Here is a 23,615-nt window from a genome sequence, read left to right as displayed (position 1 = left end):
CCAGTTACACAAAATATTTTTCTTTATCTTAGATGTCTGATAATTTTATGCAACAGATCTAGTAAACTGTTCTTTGTTACTTTTTTTGTGGGCTCTGGTACACTGTTTCAAACTTCTATTCAAATCTTTAACTTTCAATAATTTTCTTAAATTACCTATTTCAGTATATTTTGTCTTTATTTCTGTAATATTTTTTAGCTCCACAGCTCATAATTTCTCCCCAGCCCACTGAGATCAACACTACATGATAGCTTTCACTGAAAAATATCTCTTCTTCTATGCCTCCCCAACTGACTTATTTCATGCGAATATATCAAGTCTATTTGATTTAATTTTAGCCCCACTTTCTTGTTGTTTTGTTTTGTTTTTATTGGTGATTTTTTTTGTTGTTGGTACAGTATGTTTAGGGAAGCCCTCACAACAGCCTTTGTCATTTTTAACATTTCTTCAAAAGTAATGGAGAAAGTCCTTAATATAAATTAAATAATTTGATTAGAGTATGTTGAGTTTAGGTATCAGTGAGACATACTATAAGAGGTATTTACAAGACACTGGAAATACAGAGTAAGTACTTAGGAAAATATTTTTGTACATAAAGAGGCAGAAATAACACTGAGAAAACAAGCTTAAGAAAGTAAATGGAGAAGAAAATTTCATGAGAAATACCTTCCACAGAGAAAGAAATGGTCAACAGACAGATGTTCAAGATCTAATTGATCAGCCAATCTTCATGTATGAAATACCTATGATGTTAGAGGTTATAACATATAAACCTCAAGCAGATAATAATAATAATAATAATAGAGGTCATATAAATGTTGTAGATTAAAATTTAATGTTTAGGGGTGCCTGGGTGGCTCAGTTGGTTAAGCGACTGCCTTCGGCTCAGGTCATGATCCTGGAGTCCCGGGATCGAGTCCCGCATCAGGCTCCCTGCTCACCGGGGGGTCTGCTTCTCCCTCTGACCTTCCCCCCTCTCCTGTACTCTCTCTCTCTCATTCTCTCTCTCAAATAAATAAATAAAATCTTTAAAAAAAATAAAAAAATAAAAAATTTAATGTTTAATGGCCCATCACCATCTCCATCTCTATAGAAGATAAAGGACAAAAAAAAAAAAGCTACCAATGCAGAAAAACTCAAAATATTTAACAATAACCATGACATTAATTTAAAAAAATAGACTTTCTTGGGTCCCCTTATCTTTATAAACAAAAATAATTATAAAAATCATAATTTATGACATTATCATCAAAGCTCTACAAAGATTAAACTTTAAGTGTCCAAACTGGGAAAGATTTGAGAGTGAACATTTTTATGGGATGACAAATATAAAGCAAGACTTTCCTGGGCAACTTAGGATGTACTGTTACCTAATTCTAAGGCACTTGGTAAAACAAGCAAGTCATTAGTGAAACAAGTATATCAGGTGGTTAACACTTTGATTTCACTCGATTAATATCAAGCATTGATTTTAACTATACATACAGCTCTCTTGCTTGTAATCCAAGTTTCTCTTACTATTTGCTTCAGAGTAGGCTTTCCTGCCACAAAGAGAACATGTGTTTATCTATGCGACACTTCTTTCCAACTCACCACACAAGTTTATTTGTCAATGTAAATAAGTGATTTGCTCTGTCTGACACACAATTCATCTGTTTAGGGTTTCGGGTAGCTGGATCAATTTCTTAATTGCTTCTGGAGAGTTGATGTAACTTAGTTGCCAAGCGTGGATATATGAGGCCACAGACCTTGGCATCTTCAGGGAACAAGGAGGAGAGCAATAATGCTGGCTTGAAGCCAATGAAGTTCAATTTTGACATCAGTGATCCACGTTTCTTAAGGAAGAATTCCCATCATTGAAGCCAGAGAGTACGAAGCAATGTCCCTTCATCTCCATGGAGCAACAACTGAGAAATTATACTCCAGGCTTTAAATTGGCATTGGTGTTCCTCAGTCTCTACACAAAATGCCATTGGTGGAACACCATTTTCCTGTAGCTTCTTCCACCCAGATGATAAGTCTCTGAAAATCTAATGAAATGTCTTTTTTTAATCTTTATTTTCTCAGTCATCCATTCACTGCACATATTTTCTGAACTCATTCTTGTCTCATTCATCTGTGAAAAGTGAGTAGGTCAATTAACTCAGAGGTTTAGGTGTTCTTCTTTTTATTGCATTCTTGGTAGTTCTTATCCCCAGCCAGATACATTAAGTGACAGACAGTGATGGTGGAGGTAATAAGGATATCTTGATTCTAAACCAAAGTAAACAGGATGTCATAAAATTATGGAATTGAATAGATGACAAACTAAATTCTCTCTCTGAAAGCAATTATTTCTGAAACTCAGATCTAATAATCTGCAATTCCAAAGGCTGAGGGAAGTGCTCATTCGTGGCTCAATCAATTTAACACAGAAATCCACATGATAATGCAGATAGCAGCCAAGAGGAAAAAATGTTTCTTTGCTCTGAACAAATAACAGATATCTATTCTAATACTTATTGGCTCTCAATTTATTGCAACAATAGTATATTATACAATCATCTATATCATCAAATAATAGCTTCACTGACTAGTATGACCACATTTTTGGACAGGAATAGAAAAGTAAATGAATGAGTAAAAGAATGCTCTTCTCCAGGGAAAGGTAAATGAGTCCCATTAAGCAGATATTTGGTAAAAGAATTTTAACTCTACATAATATTATGCCTTTTAAATAATACATTTAATTGGAGCAGTGGCTTACAACTAATGAATAACTTTATCTATCTTTTTTTAATAAAAAGACTATGAGAATGGCACAGGAGAAATGAAAGCCAATATATAATAATGGTATTACGCTATGTAATAATTCTAAGTAGAGACAGGTAAATATATTTTGAAGAGCTATCATGAAGCCAGAAGTAAATATTTTATCCCTTTTAATCCACAATCAATGAGATTGCTATTATTTCCATTTTAGCTTCAGGAAAAATTAAACTCAAGAGTTACAAACTCCTTGGGCGCCTGGGTGGCTCAGATGGTTGAGTGTCTGCCTTCGGCTCAGGTCATGATCCCAGGGTCCTGGGATGGAGTCCCACATCGGGCTCCCTGCTCCTTGGGAGCCTGCTTCTCCCTCTGCTTCTCTCTCTCTCTCTCTCCCCCTCTCTCCTTCTGTCTCTCATGAATAAATAAATAAAATCTTAAAAAAAAAAGTTACAAAATCCTTTACCCAAGGTGACATGTGGAAAGTAGAGTCAAGATTCAAAGACATATAAGTCATATTTCAAAGCCTAGATGCATTTAACCATATCTAATTGATGTGATAGGTTGAATCCAAAATATGTTTCTAGGGCACCTGGGTGGCTCAGTTGTTAAGCGTCTGCCTTTGGCTCAGGTCATGATCCCAAGGTCCTGGGATGAGCCCGGCATCGGGCTCCCTGCTCTGCGGGAAGCCTGCTTCTCCCTCTCCCACTCTCCCTGCTTGTGCTCCCTCTCTCTCTGTGTCTCTCTCTGTCAAATAAATAAATAAAATATTAAAAAAATATGTTTCTAATATTAGCATAACTGACTGTAGAATATTGTCATTGCAATATAGTTCTAGCCACATAAATTTATTAATAAAAGGGATTATTAAATGTCTCATTCCACCAAAATACTACAAAGTTAAGATAATTATATTTGTGGATGTCACTTGAAATCCAATTAAGCAATTAGTAGTAAATGTGCCAAGATTGTGCCTATAGGTGAATATCTACTATTCTCATTATTTACTTTGACACCTTAAAATAGTGAATTTAAATGATTAGTATATAAAATCAGAGAAGTCCGTAACTAGAGAGCATTAAACTTGTATAAAACTTTAATTTTCTAGGTAAACTGATACTTGGAGAACTAAGGTGACTTACTCAAGATTTGATAGGAAGAACGGAAAGTATCTTAAAAGTCCATAATTGTTATTTGATATAAGGTAGATTTAAATTTTCTTAAACTCTAAAAAAAATCCAATGTTTAGCTAATGCAGAGAGTTAATTTTGGGTGACAAGAACATTAACTTATAATGATATATACCTTATAATAAAAAAATGCCTCCTATAAATTGTCTCTTGTGTGTCTTTCTGCTTAAATCTGAATTGCTATAAGTTGTCTACTACCTTTCCGTTCATTATTTCTGTCCTTTTATTCTTTCCTCTTTGGTATATAATTATAATTGGTAACTATAATATAGAATTATAGATTATATAACTATTTTTTAGAATTTGAAAAAGAGTTCATTTTAAGTGTTTTGAAATGCAAAAGGCAAGACGTTTGGACAATGTTTATACTTGAAACTATAGCTACAGAGAAACATATAAGGTTTCAAATTTGGTGGCGAGTAAGTCCAGTTTTGTGATGGATATATACAAGACTACAACACTGTTCACGTAATTGCAAGGTGGCATTTATAGCTTAGGTAGATATATATATATACGTTACACTGGAGACATAGTATTAAGTTCTTCACATTTACCATTGAGGCAGGGAGCCGTCTGAGTTACTGGGAAAAGTGTACGGTTTTAGCTTTTCTCTCAAGACTGAACTTCATGATTTTCTTCCTTAGAGAGTGAAGCTACCTACCAAGGAGGACAACACACAGTAATGTACTTACTTCTAAGCCCATCCCATATTTTAACTCATTTAAGCCTCCAAGCAACACTAAAGGATTTTTTTATCACCCCACTTTATGGATAAATAACTGATGTACACAGAGATTGATAAGCCTGGTTTTCTCTACAATTGCTCCATTATTTCTCTCCAACATTTTGAAATCACCAAATTTTAAATGCCCCCACCTCAATCTTCCCTGAGCACTGTTTGCAAACTGAAAAGTTACATATAACCTTCACATCGCCTAGCTGTTTAAATATGTTTTATAGATGAAGCTGAAACTGACAGCAGATGGTGGTTGGACAGAATCCAATATTTTCCCTTTTTCCATCACATAATAGCAGTTTTTACTATCCTCTCCTCCCTCCACACATTTACCCCATCAGAATAATTTTCCAAGAAATTAACTAATGAAGCGATTTTTTACAAATATATACTTGGCATATGTCTTTATACATATATATCAAACAGATTTAAGCCACATATTTAAATGGTTGATCAACCATTTCTGTTCCATGATCTCATAATGTCTCCACTGTTTTTGCTCTTACCTTTATCATCCCTAGCTTTTGGCATTGATTATTAATGATTTTATTCTATAAGGATTCTAAAGGTTACAAGAAGGATTGCCTCTTTATTTCAGAAGAAAGGAAAAGGTTCTCAGCTAATTTGAGATTCTCTAAAGTTCAAATGATAAGGTCAAAAACAGACATTTTTTATCTAGCAGTATAAACACTGTTTATCAACAAGCATGGTACAAAGCATGATCACAGCGAATTTTGGTGTCTCAAGAGGAGTAAAATATCCCTTTCAAGAAGCAAATGCTAAAAAATATAAATGAATGAATGAATGAATGAACAAATAAAATATTAAATTTGGAAATGATGCTTTGAAATGGTTTTTACCAATTTGTAATCTGAAAATATGTTAATATATAAACAAAAATGTTGGATAATCATTAAATATAAAGGGAATGTTTAAAATAAGAAAAAAGTGATGTGATTTTATTCTCATCAAATTTTAAATCTGTAATTTTCTAAAATTATGTATTTTAGTATATAGCAAAATGATGATGCAGCTTCTAAAACAACCACCTAGTGATTGGATGCTAAACGAATTTTAAACTCATGATAAACGAAGGGGGAGAAAAGATGTTTTGATTTGAAATCAAAATCGAAATGCGTACCATTTCTTTCAGAAATGCCATAATGCACATTTGATTCCCCACAAAAATGAAAGAAATATTTTATGAAATGTGGCTCATTTGATTGTAAATTTATCTTTTTAAATCTGTTAACAGAAGGTACAACTGGATATATGAAGTACTATTTATTTTTTAAAGATTATTTATCTCACACAATCAGATGCAGAGCCCTTCTAAAAACTACTGTAGATTTTACATAGAGCATGTGAACAGAGGATGTCACTACAAATCAACAATCTGTACATTTGACTGTGTCTTCCAAGTCTAAAACCCTGAAGAGAGTATTAACTTTTTAAGTTGGAAAATGGGTAATATTGAATTACTTACATATGGATTTGTTTTTACAGGGTGTGTCAGTTAACCATTGCTTCCTAATAAAATCTCAGTGGCCTAAAATTCATCCTTCATCCGTCGTACAGAAAGAACAAAATAGAGAAGGTTATGGGTAGGGAGAGGTTTAAAAAAAAAAGTGTCTGTGGCTAAATCTACCCCAAAGAATACACAAAGAATAAAATCATAATATTTTGGACAATGGATGGTATTGCCAAAAATCATCAAATTGTTGTGCATTTGTGATCATAAGGATAAATAGATTTGCATCAGGGAAATGCAAATCAAAACGATAATCAGATATCGTCTCATACCTGTCAGAATGGCTAAAGTCAAAAACACAAGAAACAAGTGTTGGCGAGGATGTGGAGAAAAAGGAACCCTTGTGCATTGTTGGTGGGAATGCAAAATGGTGCAGCCACTGTGGAAAACAGTATGGAGGTTCCTCGAAAAATTAAAAATAGAATTATTGTATGATCCAGTATTCCACTACTGGATATTGACCAAGAGTATATAAAGGCACAAATTCATGCAGCCTTGTTTATTGCAGCATTATTTACAATAGCCAAATTATGGAAGCAACCCAAGTGTCATCAATAGATGAATGGATAAAGAAGATGTGGTGTATATGTACACACAGTGGAATGTTACTTAGTCATAAAATATAATGGCATCTTGCCATTTGCAACAACATGAGTGGATCTAGAGGGTATAATGGGCTGAGTGAAATAAGTCAGTCAGAGAACAACAAATGCTATACGATTTCACTCAGATACGGAATTTAAGAAACAAAACAAAGAAAGAAAGAAAAAAAGACACAAATCAAAAAACAGACTCAACTATAGAGAACTGATAGTTATCAGAGGAGAGGTCGGGGGATGGGTGAAATAGGTGAAGGGGGTTAACAGTACATTTATCATGATGAGCACTGAATACTATACAGAATTGTTAAATCACCATATTGTACACTTGAAAGTAATATAGCACTGTATATTAAGTATAATGGAATTTTAAAAAGAGAATAAAGTAGATGTGGCAAGACTGCCAAAATTTTTAAAAATGCAAAAAGAAAACAAATGGATTTGCTACAAAAGTGATTTTTGCCACAAAACTCAAATAGTCTTAATAAGTAATCACAAAGATATGAACATATTGCATTTAGCTGTCACATCTCCTTAAGCCCCTCTTGGTTGTGACAGTTTCAGACTCTTTTTGTTTTTGATAACCTTGACAATTTCAAGGAGAACTCCGTCATCAGGTGTTTCACAGAATGCCCTCCATTAGGCAATTTGTCTGATACTTTTCTCCTGACTACATGAAGGTTATAGATTTTTTTTTTTTTTTGTAGAAGGACTATGGAGGTGAAATGCCATTTTTATCATACCACATGAGAGGTACATGCTTTCAACATGACTTACCACTTTTGATATTAACCTTGATTATCTGGAAGAGGTAATGTTTGTCAGGGTTCCCCATTGTAAAGTTATACATTTTCCCCCTTCTTTATTTTTCATGCTTACTAACGTCTGGATGTACCATAGTTTGTATATTCATTCATCCATTAAAGGACATCTTAGCAGTTTACAGTTTTGTGAGATTATTAATAAAGCTGCTGTTTTAAATAGTCATGTGCAAGGTTTTATAAGGACATAAGTTTTCGAATCAGCTGGATATACGCCTAAGAGCACTATTACGGGATCATATGGGAAGACTACGCTTAACATTGTGAGAAATTGATGAATTGCCTTCCAAAGTGGCCATGATTTCCCTGTCTCAAAATGAACAAGAGTTCTCATTGCCGGGCTCCTGGATGGCTCAGTTCATTGAGCATCTGACTCTTGGTTTCAGCTCAGGTCATGATCTCAGTGTCATGAGATCAAGCCCCACATCAGGCTCCATGCTCAGCATGGAGTCTACTTCAGATTCTCTCTCCCTCTCCCTTCTGCTCACACTCTTTCTCTCTCAAATAAATAAATAAATAAAATCATAAAAAAAAAGAGTTCTTGTTGCTCCACATCTTCACTAGCAATTGCTGTTATCAAGTGTGTCTTTTTTAGGGGCGCCTGAGTGGCTCAGTCTTTAAGCGTCTGCCTTCGGCTCAGGTCAAGATCCCGGCGTCCTGGGATGGAGCCCCGCATTGGGCTCCCTGCTCTGCAGGAAGCCTGCTTCTCCCTCCCTCTCCCACTCCCCCTGCTTGTGTTCCCTCTCTTGCTGTGTCTGTCAAATAAATAAATAAAATCTTTAAAAAAAAGTGTGTCTTTTTTAGATATTCTAGCTGACATACTGGTTCTGAATCTATATTTCATATAGTCTTTGTAAACACCTCTATAGTGTCATTCCCCACATTATATAGTATGTGTTTATTGTCTCCACTACTAAATGAAGCAAGCCCCTTAGGGTAGGTTCTATATTTTATTCACCATAAGCTCTCAGTATCCAACATATGGTAGATGATTTTTGTTTTTAATGAAACAACATTGAATGAAACAACAAAAGAACTGTATCTAATGAATAATTTCAAATGTGATTTGAGCATAGTTAAGTATGTGTCTCTTTTTCATTGTGTCCAGTGCATCAGAACTGTGGATCCCACATTAATGTCCTTTCTAAAAATATTATCTTTTGAAATATGTTCCAATTAATTAGAGCATCTATTGAAAAATTAATTTCCAAGCAAAAATTAATTTTGTCTCATATATTAAAATTAATACAGAAATAAATATATTTACTCTTAGAAAAGGCTTTTACTTCTTCCAATCAAGTACCAGTAACAACTTTTTAAAGTCAATAAACATATTTGAACAATATTATCTTTATGTAAGTGTTTAGCTATATTTTTTTTGTGGATCTGATGAAAAATATTAACAATAAATATATTGAGGGCAGTATATAAAATAATATATACCATGTTAATTGAAAAATTTAAATCAGTTGATATACCTTCAGTGGGTCATTTATTCTTCCCCACTTTAGACTATTTTCCCTATATCAAATTATTATAGTATATAATTATTGTTTCATAGACCATGAAATTAAGACCAATGGAATTTAAGAAAGTTACATGATGTCATTTATCTCTTAAAGTGTTAGGCCAGGATTTAAAGCTAGGTTTAAAAGCAGGGTTTATTTTGTACTTACACTGACCATATATTCAAATGTATTTTTGATCTTAGTTAACTGGTCTTAGCCAGCTAGTTTTTTTTATTAAACTACCAAATCTAAACTTCCTCAAAGATACAGCTATGTGATCTTATTTCTCATTACTGAATCACCTTGTTCTTTTGTAGGGTCCCTTACAGCAATAATGTGATACAGATATCAAAATAAGTGATGATGCAGAAGAAAGCTAAAAAGAGCAAATTTGTCAGAATACACTATAATCATACAAGGTGATTCATTTCCCAATTTTCTTTTTACTTCAAATACAGCTGTAATGTCTATTTTTCTATAGTACCCTGAGGGATTCATAAGTTATTCTCAGTGTCAGTGCTTTACTTCCCACATAGTCTCCATTCTTTCAGAAATAAAATTAGAGAAAGCAGAAGAAAGTGACTCAAAGATTCTCAAATTTGTGCCATGTGAAAATTTATTCTCCAACCCATCTCCTTCCTCCCTTGCCAAGATTCTGGACTCTCATGTACTTTTTGCTGACTCCTTAGAATTTATATTCTTTTCTCCCACTCTTTCTGAGATAGAATGTGGATGGATGTCTACTTCCAACAGTAAATCAGTTGCTCTATGCACAAAGAACATTTGTTCTAGTAAATATTTTTCCTTGATTCCTCAGCAAAGTATGAGCTGAGAACTAGTTAGGCTTATGAAATGACACAAGGTTGGATGCCATAGGAATGTTTTATGTTGATTGAAAAATGTGGGAGACTAAGGTTTCTTAGTGGATCAGTGGGAGAAATATGATTGGTGCAGGTCCTATTGTTGTTACACACCTACCATTTTTAAAGTTGGTAGTCTAAACATTTTTTTTTAATTAAAAGGAAAGTCTAAACATTTTTTTTTTCAAAATTCATATCAACTAGTGCTATGAGTTTGTTCATTTATAGATGGGAAATTAACTTGGAATCATTCCCTGAAATTAGGCTCAGGGTGGTATAACTATTATATTATTGTCATATTTTACATAAAAAAAACTGTGACTTTTGAACTATGGTCTCATTAGGGTAGCATTAGAATGGTTTCCAGTTGTGGGTTTTTTTTTTTTTTTTTCCTAATGGACAAGGTAAGATCTTAAAAAAATAATTAAGTGACTCTGAGAAGAAAGGCTTATTCAGCTGATGCACATTAGGAAGCACCTGAAGAGCAGGTACCTCCCAATGAAGCAGGGTCAAGATTTTGATGTGATAGGGGAAATTGCATACCTATCCTACAGTTTCAGCTTAGGCTGTTTTTTCTTTTAAACAAAACATGTGCTCCTTGTTCAGAGTTCCAATAACATCAAAAAGATATTTTCTGAGAACTATTTTTGCAAAACCTGCACTTAGTCAGCTAATGGCGTGAGGAAGTTAGGTAGCAAAAAGAAAGAAAAGGGGGCAGAGGTAGAAAATAAAAGAAAGACTGGGATCTTTGTCATTTGTTACAACCTATGGACCTACCTGACACATTATTTTAGCCAAAGTCCATAGTTTATATCAAGGTTCAATCCTGGAATTATACATTCTATGGATTTAGACAAATGTATAATGACATGTATCCACTATTATAATATTATACATAGTAGCTTCATTAACTTGACATTTTTCTGTGCTCTGCCTATTCAAGCTTCCCTTCCCCAACCCTTGGCAACCACTTAACTTTTTAATGTCTTCAGTTTTTCCTTTTCCAGAAATGTATAGTTGAAATATAGTTGAAATCATAATAAATGTAGCCCAAATGCAGACGGGCTTCTTTCACTTAGTAATACAAATTTGACTTTTCTCCCTGTCTTCCCATAGCTTTACAGGTTTTTCTTTTGAGCACTGAATAGTATTCCATTGTCTGGATGGATGTACCACAGCTTATTTATCCATTCACCTACTGAAGGAAATCTTGGTTGTTTCCAAGAGTTGGTAATTATGGATAAAGCTTCTATAAACATTTGTGTGAACATAAGTTTTCAACTCTGTTGGCTAGATACCAAGGAGTGTGATGGCTGGATTACTTGGTAAGAGTATGTTTAGTTTTGTAATAAACTGCCAAACTGTCTTCTACAGTGTCTGTGGCATTTTGCTTTCCCACCAGCAATTCATAAGAATTCCTGTCACTACAAATCCTCACAAGCCCTTGATGCCTTCAGTGTTCCAGATTTTGGTCATTTTAACAGGTTTGTAGTGGTATCTTCTTGTTTTAATTTGCATTCCTCTGATGACCTATAATTTGAAGCATCTTTTCATATGCTCACCGGCCATCTGTATATCTTCTTTTGTGAGGTGTCTTTGAGTTCTTTGGTTCATATTTGAATTGGGTTGTTAGCTTTCTTCTTGCCAAGGCTTAAGAGTTCTTTGTTCTGGCTACAGTCCTTTATCAGCTATGTCTTTTGCAAATATTTTCTCTCAGTCGATGACTTATCTTCTACTCCTTTGTCAGTATCTTTTGCAGAGAGAAATTTTTAATTTTAATGAAACCCAACTTATTAATTCTTTCTTTAACGAATTATTCCTTTTGTGTTTTACCTAAAAAAATCATTGCCAAACCTAAGGTCCTTTAGATTTTCTTCTAAATTATCTTCTAGAAGTTTTAGAGCTTTGCATTTTATATTTATGTCTATGATCCATTTTGTGTTAATTTTCATAAAGGCTGTAAGGTCTGTGTCTGGATTCTTTTTTTTTCCTCCTTTGTCAAAGGTCAATTGACTATATTTATGTGGGGCTATTTTAGGCTCTCTATTCTGCTCCGTTTATCTGTTTATTCTTTGACCAATATCACACTGTCTTAATTATTGTAACTTTATAGTAAGGCTTCAATTTGGGTAGTGTCAGTCTTCCAACTTCATTCTTTTCCTTTATTGGCTATTCTGAGTCTTTTGCCTTTCTGTATAAACTTCAGAATCCATTTCTTTATTCTAAGAAACAAAATAACTTGTTGGGGGGCGCCTGGGTGGCTCAGTCATTAAGCGTCTGCCTTCGGCTCAGGTCATGATCCCAGGGTCCTGGGATCGAGCCCCGCATCGGGCTCCCTGCTCTGCGGGGAGCCTGCTTCTCCCTCTCCCACTCCCCCTGCTTGTGTTCCCTCTCTCGCTGTGTCTCTCTCTGTCAAATAAACAAATAAAATCTTTAAAAAAAAAATAACTTGTTGGGATTCTGATTGGGGTTGCACTGAATCTATAGAGCAAGATGAGAAGAACTCACTTCTTGACAATACCAAGCCTTCCTACCCATGAATATAAAATATTTCTCCATTTATTTGGTTCTTTGATTTTTTTCATCAGTGTTTTGTAGTTTTTCTCATAAGATCTTGTGTTTATTTTGTTAACTATAGAACTTATTATTTCATTTTTGGGGGGCCAATATAAATGCTATTGAGTTTTTTCATTTCAAATTCCATTTATTCATTGCTGGTATATAAGAAAGCTATAGACTTTTATATATTAACCTTTTATCCTTCAACATTGCTATATTGCTTATTGGTTACAACAATTTTTTGTCAATTTTTCATATTCTCTATATAGGCAATCACATCATCAATGAACAAAGACAATTTTATTTATTCTCTCCCAGCTTGTATGCCTTTTGTTCTCTCTCTTGTTTTATTGCATGAGCTAGGACATTTGTTTCCTTTAAAAAATTATATCCTATGGTATTCCTAAGTGATCTTATGATACTCATATGGTAGAAAGGAGAAAAGACTTTTAAACAAGGTCTGTTCAATTTCAGAGTTAAATTTCACTTGCCTAATCAACTTTGATTTTATAAAGGAGCAAACTAAGTTTAAATGACTTGATCAGGATCACACTAGCTTAATACTCAAAAGAATGCTAACATTTCTTTAGCTCAGTGATTATCAACTAGGGTGATTTTCCACCCTAAGGGATATTTGGCAATACACAGAGACATTTTTTATTGTCACAACTTGGGAAAAAAGGTTGCATCTAGTGGGCAGAAATCAAATATGATGCTAAATATCCTATAATGTATAAGACACCCTTCCATAGTGAAGAATTGTTTAGTCCAAAATGTCAATAACCCGAAAATTCAGAGGTTTTGGAACTCTGGACTTTATATTAGCTAAGCTAACACAAAGTACTAAAACAAATTTTAGTTGCTTACATAATGGAAATCAATTGTTATTTAATTGAATCCAATGCAACTATTTCTACTGGGAGAATCTCCTCGAACCTAAGATTTAGGTCACCAGATATATTATCTATTGCTGTATAACAACTTACTCCTAAGTTTAAATTACCCGTAAATTAAAGTGGCTTAACAACAACACATTTGTTTTTTTTCTTACAGTTTCTGTGGGTCAGAAATTTGGGAGCAACTCTGGCTAAGAGTTTCTCATAAAGAGTCAGATATTTGCCAAAGTTTCAGTCATCTGGAGGGTTGATTAAGGATGAAAGCTTGCAATATCTTCCAAGGGACTCATTGGCAAATTCATGCTGGCTATTGGCAGGTACTTCAATTTCTCTCCACTTGGGCTTTTCTGCAGGGATGCCTGGGTATCCCCATGGCAGAATCAGCAAATCAAGAAATGGAAGTGGGAGCTGCAATGCTTTTTATGACCTAGTTTTAAAAGTCACCTATCACTTCAGCAGTATCCTATTTACCATGCAGATCAGCCCAGTTTCAATTTGGGAAAGGACTACACAAAGGTTTGATCAACGAGATGTGAAAATTATTGGGGGTCATCCTCAAGGCTGGTTATTACACCTCATTACGTCCATTATATGTTTCCACCAGGCTTCAAAGATCACCATTGAGGTTCTCTTTAACTCAGCCAACATAGAGGGAAAGAGCAGAGAAAATCACATGCAGGAGATTTGGGGGTAGTGCTGGCTGTGCACATTCTCTCTTGCTAAACAAAAACCATGCAGGTGGTTGGAAAATGTAATTTATCTCTATGCTTAGGAAGAAAAGTAAACAGTTATGGCAAAACATCTACCAAGTTCTGTCATATTTCTAGAAAGTTACTTGAACAAAATATTTTAGGCAATGTCATGCCAAAAAAGCATTTCATTTAGAAATCAAAAACATACAAAACTATAATTGGGAGAACAAATCTAATTAATAATTAGATTGAAAGTCGCTATCCAGTAAGAACATATTATGCAATTTAGTATTACATAATTATGCTTTTTATTCTAATATATTAAAAAAATTCTTCGCTTTTTCTAGTCATTAATTTACAAGGATAACAAACTAACCTGGATTAAGTATCTTCCTTGTGCCATATAATGTATAACACATTTAAAGCCCTGAGAAATAGCTGCTATAATCCCTATGCTACATAACAGAAAATAGGCTAAAACTATCCACTATATTATTCAAAATGAGAGAGCTATTATTTATTATTTATTGTAAATAAATATAAAGAATTTATTATTTATTATAAGTAAAATATACAGAACTCCAACCTAAATTGGCCTCACCCTAGTCTTACAAATTTTTATCACATACAGAATAAGGTATTTTCATCTCACCATCAGACTACTATTACTTTGCTCTTACTTCTTAAGATCTGTGAGTTTTTTTAAACATTTATTTATTTATTTACTTATTTATTTATATTCCCTTGATAGACAAGTACTTACATGTTCTAGACCTGTCCAAAATTGTAAACTTTTCCTTAACCTCAGACAGAAGGATAAATGCAAAAAAGGAAACTCTAGCCTTGAAAGCATTGTGTTAAGTCCTGTATCATATTTGGAGCATTTTTGGAGAGTCGTATCATGCATACAAATAAAGGAGTGCATAAACAAAGAGATTTAGTTATAGAATACTTAAATTGTATCAGCTAGAAGCTGCAAATACTTCTTTAAAGGACAGATTGTAGAGAAATCTACTGGAAGCCAAAATATTCTCTTCAAAGGGAGTCTTTTAGACGTACAGCATACCTTTGCTTATTTCCCATACATTCTGTATGACAAACTACTCAATGTCATTCAGCGCTTGGCAAGCTATTATGATCAAGTGATGATTACTTTAGGGTGATGAGATTTGAAAGGTATGCAAATGTGCTCTTTGATGGAAGAGCCATTTACCTCTGAAAAGCAACATTACTAGAAACCTGATACATTTAGAAGTAAATGGCAAACCCAGTGAGCCTCACAGTATTTGGCTGGTTCTTAATCAGCAACATATCCAGAAACATCCAGTGCCAGGATCTGAAAATGGTAATATAGTTAAGCATTGGAAAAGTCCATAATTTTTCAGTCTTAGCTGTGAGCTAAATTGGGCCTAAAAATACACATTAAGACACATAGGGACAATTGTCTTGGTGCATGTTCATAGACTTCTGATCTCTGTTCACTGCTCCTCTATTAATTTCGATTCAAGAAAAACGTGGGGTTTTTTTATGTTTGTTATTGCTGTTGTTGCTGTTGTTTATTTATTGTCATTATTGCAGTTAGACTTATTTAACTTTGCATGTGGTTTACAAGAGGGTTTTGTGGTTTTTTTAAGATTTTATTTATTTATTTGACACAGAGAGACATAGCGAGAGAGGGAACACAAGCAGGGGGAATGGGAGAGGGAGAAGCAGGCTCCCTGCTGAGTAGGAAGCCCAATGCAAGACTCGATCCCAGGACCCTGGGATCATGACCTGAGCCGAAGTCAGACGCTTAACCTACTGAGCCACTCAGGCGTCCCTACAGGAGTGTTCTTATTCTAGAGAATCCTCTTTATGTATTACTAATTAAAATCATTAGTTCATGTATTGGGGGCAAATTCTTAGATAGTTTTTATCATAGTCAGCTTATAAGGAATAGAGGATTTTCCTGGGCCCTCATCTTTTTCCACTGGTATTACCAGTCTTACCACCACTTCTCCCAATGCCAACATTACCAATGAACAGTGGTCTTGTGGTTGGAAGCCTAACAGGAAAGACTTTTCTCTCTCTCGACCACACCCTTCTTCCTCCCTCACCTTTTCGTTAAAAAAAAAAAAAAATTAACATATATACCAGGAATAAAATGCTTGATAGAGCCATAATATTAAACAGTATTTACATAAGATTTTACCTCAAGGATCTCTATAGAATCTTCACTACAGAACTATGACCCATGCTTTGATACCAATAGTTTAAAAAGTATAAACATAATGAAGAACTTACATGGCATGATATTATGTGATGCCTCAAAGCCTTAAGTTCCTTTTGTTGATGTTCATTAAGAAAAATTTCCAAAAAGAAAGGAAGGAAGGAAGGAAGAAAGAAAAAAGAAAAATGACTCCAGACCAAGGTGGTATATCTGGTGGTCTGTCAAACAAAACAAAGCAAAAGCAAATAAAAAAAAAAAAAGTTGAATTTTGTCAAACTAAAAGCTGAAAGTCCCTACTAGTTTATGTACTGTCTTAGAATCACATTCAAGAGAGGTAGCTCTCATGCACTGTCCCTACCCATCATAAGCAGATCAGATCCGATGGGGTAAGAAAACATGGTTCACTGGAAAGAATATTAACTTTAAAGTTAGATTATGTGAAAACACTGGAATGATTATTTAACTTCCAGAAGCCTCTGTAACTTCATCTTTAAAATTAGAATCACTAAAATTAGTACCCAGGGTTTCTGTGAGAATTAGATACAGAACATGCACAAAATCCGAGAGCAGAAGGCTTGTTCAGTTAAAGTTATTGGTGCACAGTTTGTGCACATGAGGCTATTTGAGGATCTCACCCATGTGTTCTACACAATCCCAAAGGGGCCAGGTCATCATGCAAGTGCAGGGATTTTTATGTTTTCTTCTTTATTATCTCAGTATTTTTACTTATGTGTTGGATTCTTAGTTTATTTAAATTCTTTATGGATCTTTAGTATAGTTAATCCAATTTGTTTTCACCTCCACTTTCAAATACTGGTGTGATGGGAAATACATAGCATTTAGTGGCTATCTCCTTCATTTTGCAAGTTTCTAACTTCAACTGTAAAGAAGCTCCTTGTCAGCTCTACTTTTCCCTGCTAAACACCTTTGCCTGCCTAAAAGAAAAAAAAATGCTATACTGATGACATTCAGAGACAGTGGTATTTTGAAGCAAACAAACAAAAATCACTCCTCAGAATTATACCTATATGATCACCTAAGCAAAGCATATTCTAGAGCCATTGCTTCTTACTTTTTCTTATTTGATTCTAAACTGAGCAACAGTAAAGCAATATTGTGTTGTTGAGAAAGCATGGGTTTTGAAATCAAATTGGCCTAGGGTCCACCCTGTCCTCACCACTTAACAATTGTATATTTTGTTCATGCCTCCTTGTGGCTCTAAGTCTCTCATCATATTGTAATTTTAATAATACCTGCTTGCTGTGATGATAATGTGCCTAATGCAATATACATTTCCCACAAACTGCTTCTGTTTTGGAGATTCAAGCCTTCCAGACTTCTGGCTTCCAGCCTGGTAGGCAGCAAAGTTGAAAGTGCTGGATACAATTAGTAACTTCATGCATCTTCAGTGATAATTGTTTGTCATTGGTGCTCCAGTAAGTGTAATTCAATAGACTGAAGAAAATATTCTTTTTTTTGTATTTTTATTTAAAAGCTGTATTTTACATTAAAGGCACAAAAGTCTTTGGCAATAAAAGAATCATGTAAAATTACAAATGAGAAAGCAAAATTATCCAAAACCTCATTATAGGAAAATAGGAAAAATTTATACTTCAGTGTAAAAGGATAAAAGCATGGCACTGTAACTGTATATATAGGCATATACATGTGGCATCGTGGGCATGTTTCACTCCACCTGTGCTGTAAAAAAAATGTTTCATGGGGCACCTGGGTGGCTCAGTCAGTTAAGCATCTGCCTTCAGCTCAGGTCACGATCCTGGAGTCCCTGGATCGAGACCCACATTGAGCCCCACATCAGACTCCATGCTCAGCAGGGAGTCTGCTTCTCCCTCTACTCCTCACCCTGCTCTTGTGTACGTTCTCTCTCTCTCTTTCTCTTTCTCTCTCACAAATAAATAAATAAAATCTTAAAAAAAAAAAAGGAAAGAAAAAATTCCATGATTCTATGTTGGGAAATACCATTCATATTATTCTTAGTGATTACATTATTTTATACGAAATCACTTGAAAATGTCTAATCAATTCTTTACTGAAAAATATCTGTAAAACAAAGCTCAGAGAAGTAACTGCATAGGTCCCACAGCTGAAGAGTATTGAGAAAGGAAAATAGACCTGGGTCTTTCTGTCACCCTCAAAGTCCATCTGCCCCCCACTACAGAATATTGGATTACTTTTCTCGCATAACATTTCCAATTCTTTGAATGCATGTCATTGACCTAAACAAATCATTGTAGGTTCTGAAAACCAGGTTAATGTGGTGGGTTATATGGCCCATTCATTTTTGCCTTGTCACTCATATAAAAGGTTCTTGCCAATATGGTTGTAGCTCTGTGTGCTTAGAATGTAAAGAAATTAAATGAAAAACCCTCGCTTTACATAATTCTGAAAGTTAACATGGAAAATTCCACCATAAAAATGCCCTCAGCTGCATTAGAAACATTAGCCCCAGGTTTAGTTTGCACTGAACTAAAATGATCAGTTAGAACAATAAAACAATGCTCACCAGTTGCCTGGCATTGTGCAGACACAGTCATAAAGTGCATGTTATGATGTAACACCCACTGGGACTAATTATTCCCTTTTATGTACGGAAGAACACAAGCTGTGCAACCTTTGGGAGCTCTGACTACTCAGAAAACCTTCTATTCCTCTCCCTTCCCACTCTCTGCCCACAATAGGGATTCTCCCATCAAGCCTCCATTTGGCTAAGAGAGAGAATAGAATCTGTGGTAATTGATAGTCTCTGTTCTGGCTTGAAGTGGAGCAAAAGCCTACAGTTGTCACTTCTGTACTCAGACATATTTAATGGGTTCCCACTGCCTACGGGATAGAATCTTTAACATGGCCCCAGGCCCTCAAAGATCCAGACCGCTTGCCTTCACGGCCTTGTTTTCATCACTGCTCTGGAAGATGGCTCTGTTCCCTTCCACCAAGCCTGTCTATTCATAGTTTCCCAGAAGCCAATCTTCACACCTCACCTTTCAGAACTTCACTGCAGCTTCCAAAAATGCTTTCCTATCTCTTCTGCCGATGTGAAGTCAGTCCCCTTCACATAGTCAGATTAATATGCCACCTGGTCCCTAATGACATCCAAACTACCTTGGGCTTTGTTAATGTCTTATTTACTTATTAGCAACATTTATTTTCTCCTAAATGCATCTGTCTAAGGTCAATTTTATTTTCTGACCCCACGTTATTTTTCTCTGCCAGGAAAAGAATTGTCTTTTATTTTTATTTTATTTACTATTAATTTATTTTTTTTAGATTTATTTATGTATTTGACGGAGAGAGACACAGCAAGAGAGGGAACACAAGCAGGGGGAGTGGGAGAGGGAGAAGCAGGCTCCCCGCTGAGCAGGGAGCCCGATGCGGGGCTCGATCCCAGGATCCTAGGATCATGACCTGTGCTGAAGGCAGACGCCTAACGACTGAGCCACCCAGGCGCTCCGGGAATTTTCTTTCACTCTGTATGTAGCTGCTTAAATTCTGACATATCTTCTCTTAGGTGTTCAAATAGAGTGATTCCACTTTTTTTGGACTAGAGAGTTTAACCCTTTAGGATAAAGCCTTTTGAATTACAGTGACTTGGGGGAAAAAAAAAAAGTCTTTTTTTTTTTTTTTAACAGAATCACAGAAAGAAACATCTTTAGTTTTAACCCTGTTTAAAACCCTTCTTTATCCTAAGTCCGCATCAGACCATCTGACACTATTGAACCCCAATTAGCACCTGTGAATGCAGGTAGTACCCGTAACTCTCATGAAGACAGTCTCAGATAAGAAGAGATAGTTTCATTGTATTTGGTCACAACAGAGGACATAATCCCTTCAGAAGATCTCTCAGGGCCCTTTTTACCAAAGAGGTCTGGAAGAGAAACGGAACTGCTGAGTATGACAGTGAAATGTTGAACTTTTAAACAGTCATGCTGGTTTAATACTGGGAATATTTAAAGAGTCCTTTAGCTATTTTGCTGTTCTCATAAGCAAATAGTCATAGTTTATCTTCTGCTGGGCTGCTTTAGGGTCTTCTAAGCCAATCTCAATAGGTAAATATCAATTGTTCAGCCATAAAAGTCCATAAAAACCAGAGTTCCAGAAAGAGCATTATGTTTTGCATACAGTAATGTGTTTGTAAGTGTTTTATAAGCCCTGTGCGACAAAAATGGAAGTGTGAATACCAACAATATGATATTTCAGTTACTCTCTGGGGCACTTAATAATATTAGCAATGTGTCTCAATCAAGCTCACACTACATTTATTAAGGAACTTTATGTGGTTTTCTTTTTCAATTGGAAACTAATACATGGCTAAAAAAAAAACTCCAAGTAAATGTGTGTCATCAATCCTTGTATACCAGCTGATGTTTACAACAGCACATCATAGGACATTACTTCCAGAATGACTTGAAAGCCAAATCATGAATTTAGAGGGCTATATGAATTCCCATTATCAATTTTCAACAACCCAGACAATTCTATAGGATATAAACTAAAGCAACTGTATATCATAAACAAGGCCCCTAGTCCATTTATCTTGTTAATTATGCCCCAACCACAATTCTCCAACTAGACCCTGGCAGGTAAAGAAACAATTTTTAATCAATCCAGTTTTAATGACACAGAACATTATTCCTCACTCAAATGGATATACCTCTTACCCTTTTGCTAACGGAAGAAACGTTTAGTTTGCTTTTCTCTACCAACAGATTATCAATCTAGAATTGGTATACCTATGAGGTATTCAATAATTTAAGAACACACAACACATTTGTAGTGTTTGTTTTAAAACAAGTTTTTTGGACAGTTCCAGGTTTGGTTATCCTATGCATACATCATTCCTTTTTAAGAGACAATGGAACAGCCAACAGAGGTACTATACCCAGATCTCCTTGGGTCCCTTTTATATTTCTGTAAGCCCTTCCCTGCATACTTATTAAGGGTTTATGCCTGAGACTCTTTTCCTGTGTGTGGCCCACAGACTGCTAGAGCCACTTTTCCCTGCAAGCATAGAGTTTAAATCCTTTTGGTGCAGATTTTAGCCGATGATACAAAGATTGACAGGTTAGGGTGTGAGACTTAAGTCCCTGGCTGCAGGAGTTGGCAACTGCTGAAGCAAATCTCGCACTCCAGAATTTTCCATTGAAATCAGCGGAAATGGCCTTCTGCTATGCTTTGCCACAAATCATAGCCTTGTTTGGCTTCTCTTCCTTGTCCTGCTTCTCGTTTCACCAGTTTATCTTGGGGGTTCTTCCTACTAAATCACTTGAATACAAACGCTCGCTTTGAGTTTTGCCTCAGGGGAACTTGAAGTAAAATAGCTTGTTTTACATAAAGTTGTCTGAGTATTAACTACAATTCTTTGTCTATAGTAAAGAATGATACAAACATAATTTATTAGTGACTCCTTTGCAATAATAATTTTGGTTACAGATTCTTTTGGAGACAGTGTGGGCTTAGGAATTAAACCAAGGTCAAAGTCAATCTGGGCAGTTCACTAGCCATGTAACACTGGAAACATTAATAGTTGTTCCTTTTTCAATTCCACTGGACTAAATCCCCAGAGGAACGTATTGAACATTAATATGTCTAGCGTAGTGCTTTGTTCGTAGAATTTCTCATTATCAAATAGCTCTCTTTGTCTGAGCCATCCCTCTACTTGTTTGAAAATGTTTAATCTACCAAAAGTATGATACATTCGACCCAACAGCAGTAGGAAAGTCCATTAATTTATTCCATATAGGTTAGACCATGTCATCCTGACTATTGATCTTTCAGGAAAAGACAGGATTTTAAGAGGGTAGGAGACAGAAAGGCATAGGGTTTAGAAGTACTATGCTTCTGAATATGTCATGACAGATAATATATCCTCCCCTCTAATCCAGAAAGCCAATACTATTTTCTACCTTTTTCCTCCCACCTTTGGTGGTATCACCAAACTTGAATAGAAATGCCATTATAGAAGCAAAGTTTTTTAAACTCCAGATGTCAGGGAGAAACGTTATCTTCAAAAGTTTACTGGGGAAGTCAAAGCCACTTGATATTTATTACAAAGGCAAGCTGCTCAGTGAGTGTGTCTATGAGGTAGGAATATTATATTGCTCATGTTATCCTGTAGTTAAAATTATTTGCCCAACATCTGTGATCCCTTCCTCCTTTCTCACAGAAATTCATTTTGTTTGGGTATCTAACCTTTCTTATGCAAGTCCTTGTGGTGCCAGCGAATCTGAATTCAGCTCCACCTCCATGAGAGGGCATGAATAGTCGAAAGATAATGTCATGTTTATTGATTTAAAAAAAAAGTACATGATCTCACTTGGGCAAATAAATTTTGGGTGAAGTATTTCTAAGTCTTTTGAATAAGTTATTCCTGGAATTTGAGAGCCATCTGAAGCAAGTTTCTTATCTCTCTCTCATTTTCATGGGGAAGTTATCAACCGTGTATGAGTTTAGCAACTGCTACAACCATTTCACAGTTGGACTAAAGATGAAACAACTAAAGGAAGTAGCAAAGCCCAAAGAATTACAGAGAAATAGAATTAGAGCACTCAATTCCAAAGAGAGTCATTTCTCTATTTGTGTGAGCTAATACATTTCCATATTTTTAAAGTCAATTTGATAGGGTCTATTTTGGTAACAAATTACATCAACCTGAATTAAACTGCATGAATTTATTCCCTCACAGTTCTGGAGGCCAGAAGTCTGAAATCAAGGTGTGGATGTGGCTAGTTCCTTCTGGAGGCTCTGAGGGAGAATATTTCCCATGCTTATTTCCCAGCTTCTGGTGGCTTCTGGCAATTCTTGGCATTTATTGGTATATAGACACATTCCTCCAATCACTATCAGTTTTTTTCATGGCTGTCCTTATGTGTTAGGAAACTGTGTTACCACTAAGACTTGATTAGGGCCTGCCCTAAATCCTGAATGATCTTGTCTCAAGATCCCTTACTTAAACCTGCAAAGATCTTATAAAGTCATATTCACAGGTGCCAGGGGTTAGGCTGGCGATGACATGTCTTTTTGGAGACACAGAATTCAACGCCCTACAGCTGAATTTTTGTTTCTCACAGACACAACCATTCTTTCCTGATAATGGACTCAAATTTAAGTCAAATAAATCATCCCCTTATTCTGTGGCATAACTCTAGGTTCCTGGTCTTACAAATGATTGAATTCTACAATTTACACTTTGAAAGGGCATTTTTGGTCATCTCATCTAATATTTCCCCTACCATAAAAATCTCTTTAAGGAGT

General features: G+C 35.3%; 1 long non-coding RNA gene across 1 annotated transcript in view; it reads right to left on the bottom strand.

Annotated features, from left to right (window-relative positions):
- Positions 1-1,614: 1,614 nt before the first annotated feature.
- Positions 1,615-23,615, bottom strand: part of LOC113915064 — a 58,830-nt gene continuing 36,829 nt past the window's right edge. The window contains exon 3 of the long non-coding RNA XR_003517580.1: positions 1,615-2,253. This is a non-coding gene — a long non-coding RNA (uncharacterized LOC113915064). The remainder of the gene's footprint in view (positions 2,254-23,615) is intronic.

Source organism: Zalophus californianus, chromosome 11 (assembly GCF_009762305.2).
Source record: "Zalophus californianus isolate mZalCal1 chromosome 11, mZalCal1.pri.v2, whole genome shotgun sequence".
NCBI classification, from domain to species: Eukaryota; Metazoa; Chordata; class Mammalia; order Carnivora; family Otariidae; genus Zalophus; species Zalophus californianus.
The sequence above is the reverse complement of the archived record's forward strand: the minus strand, read 5'-3'. Positions and strand labels throughout refer to the sequence as shown.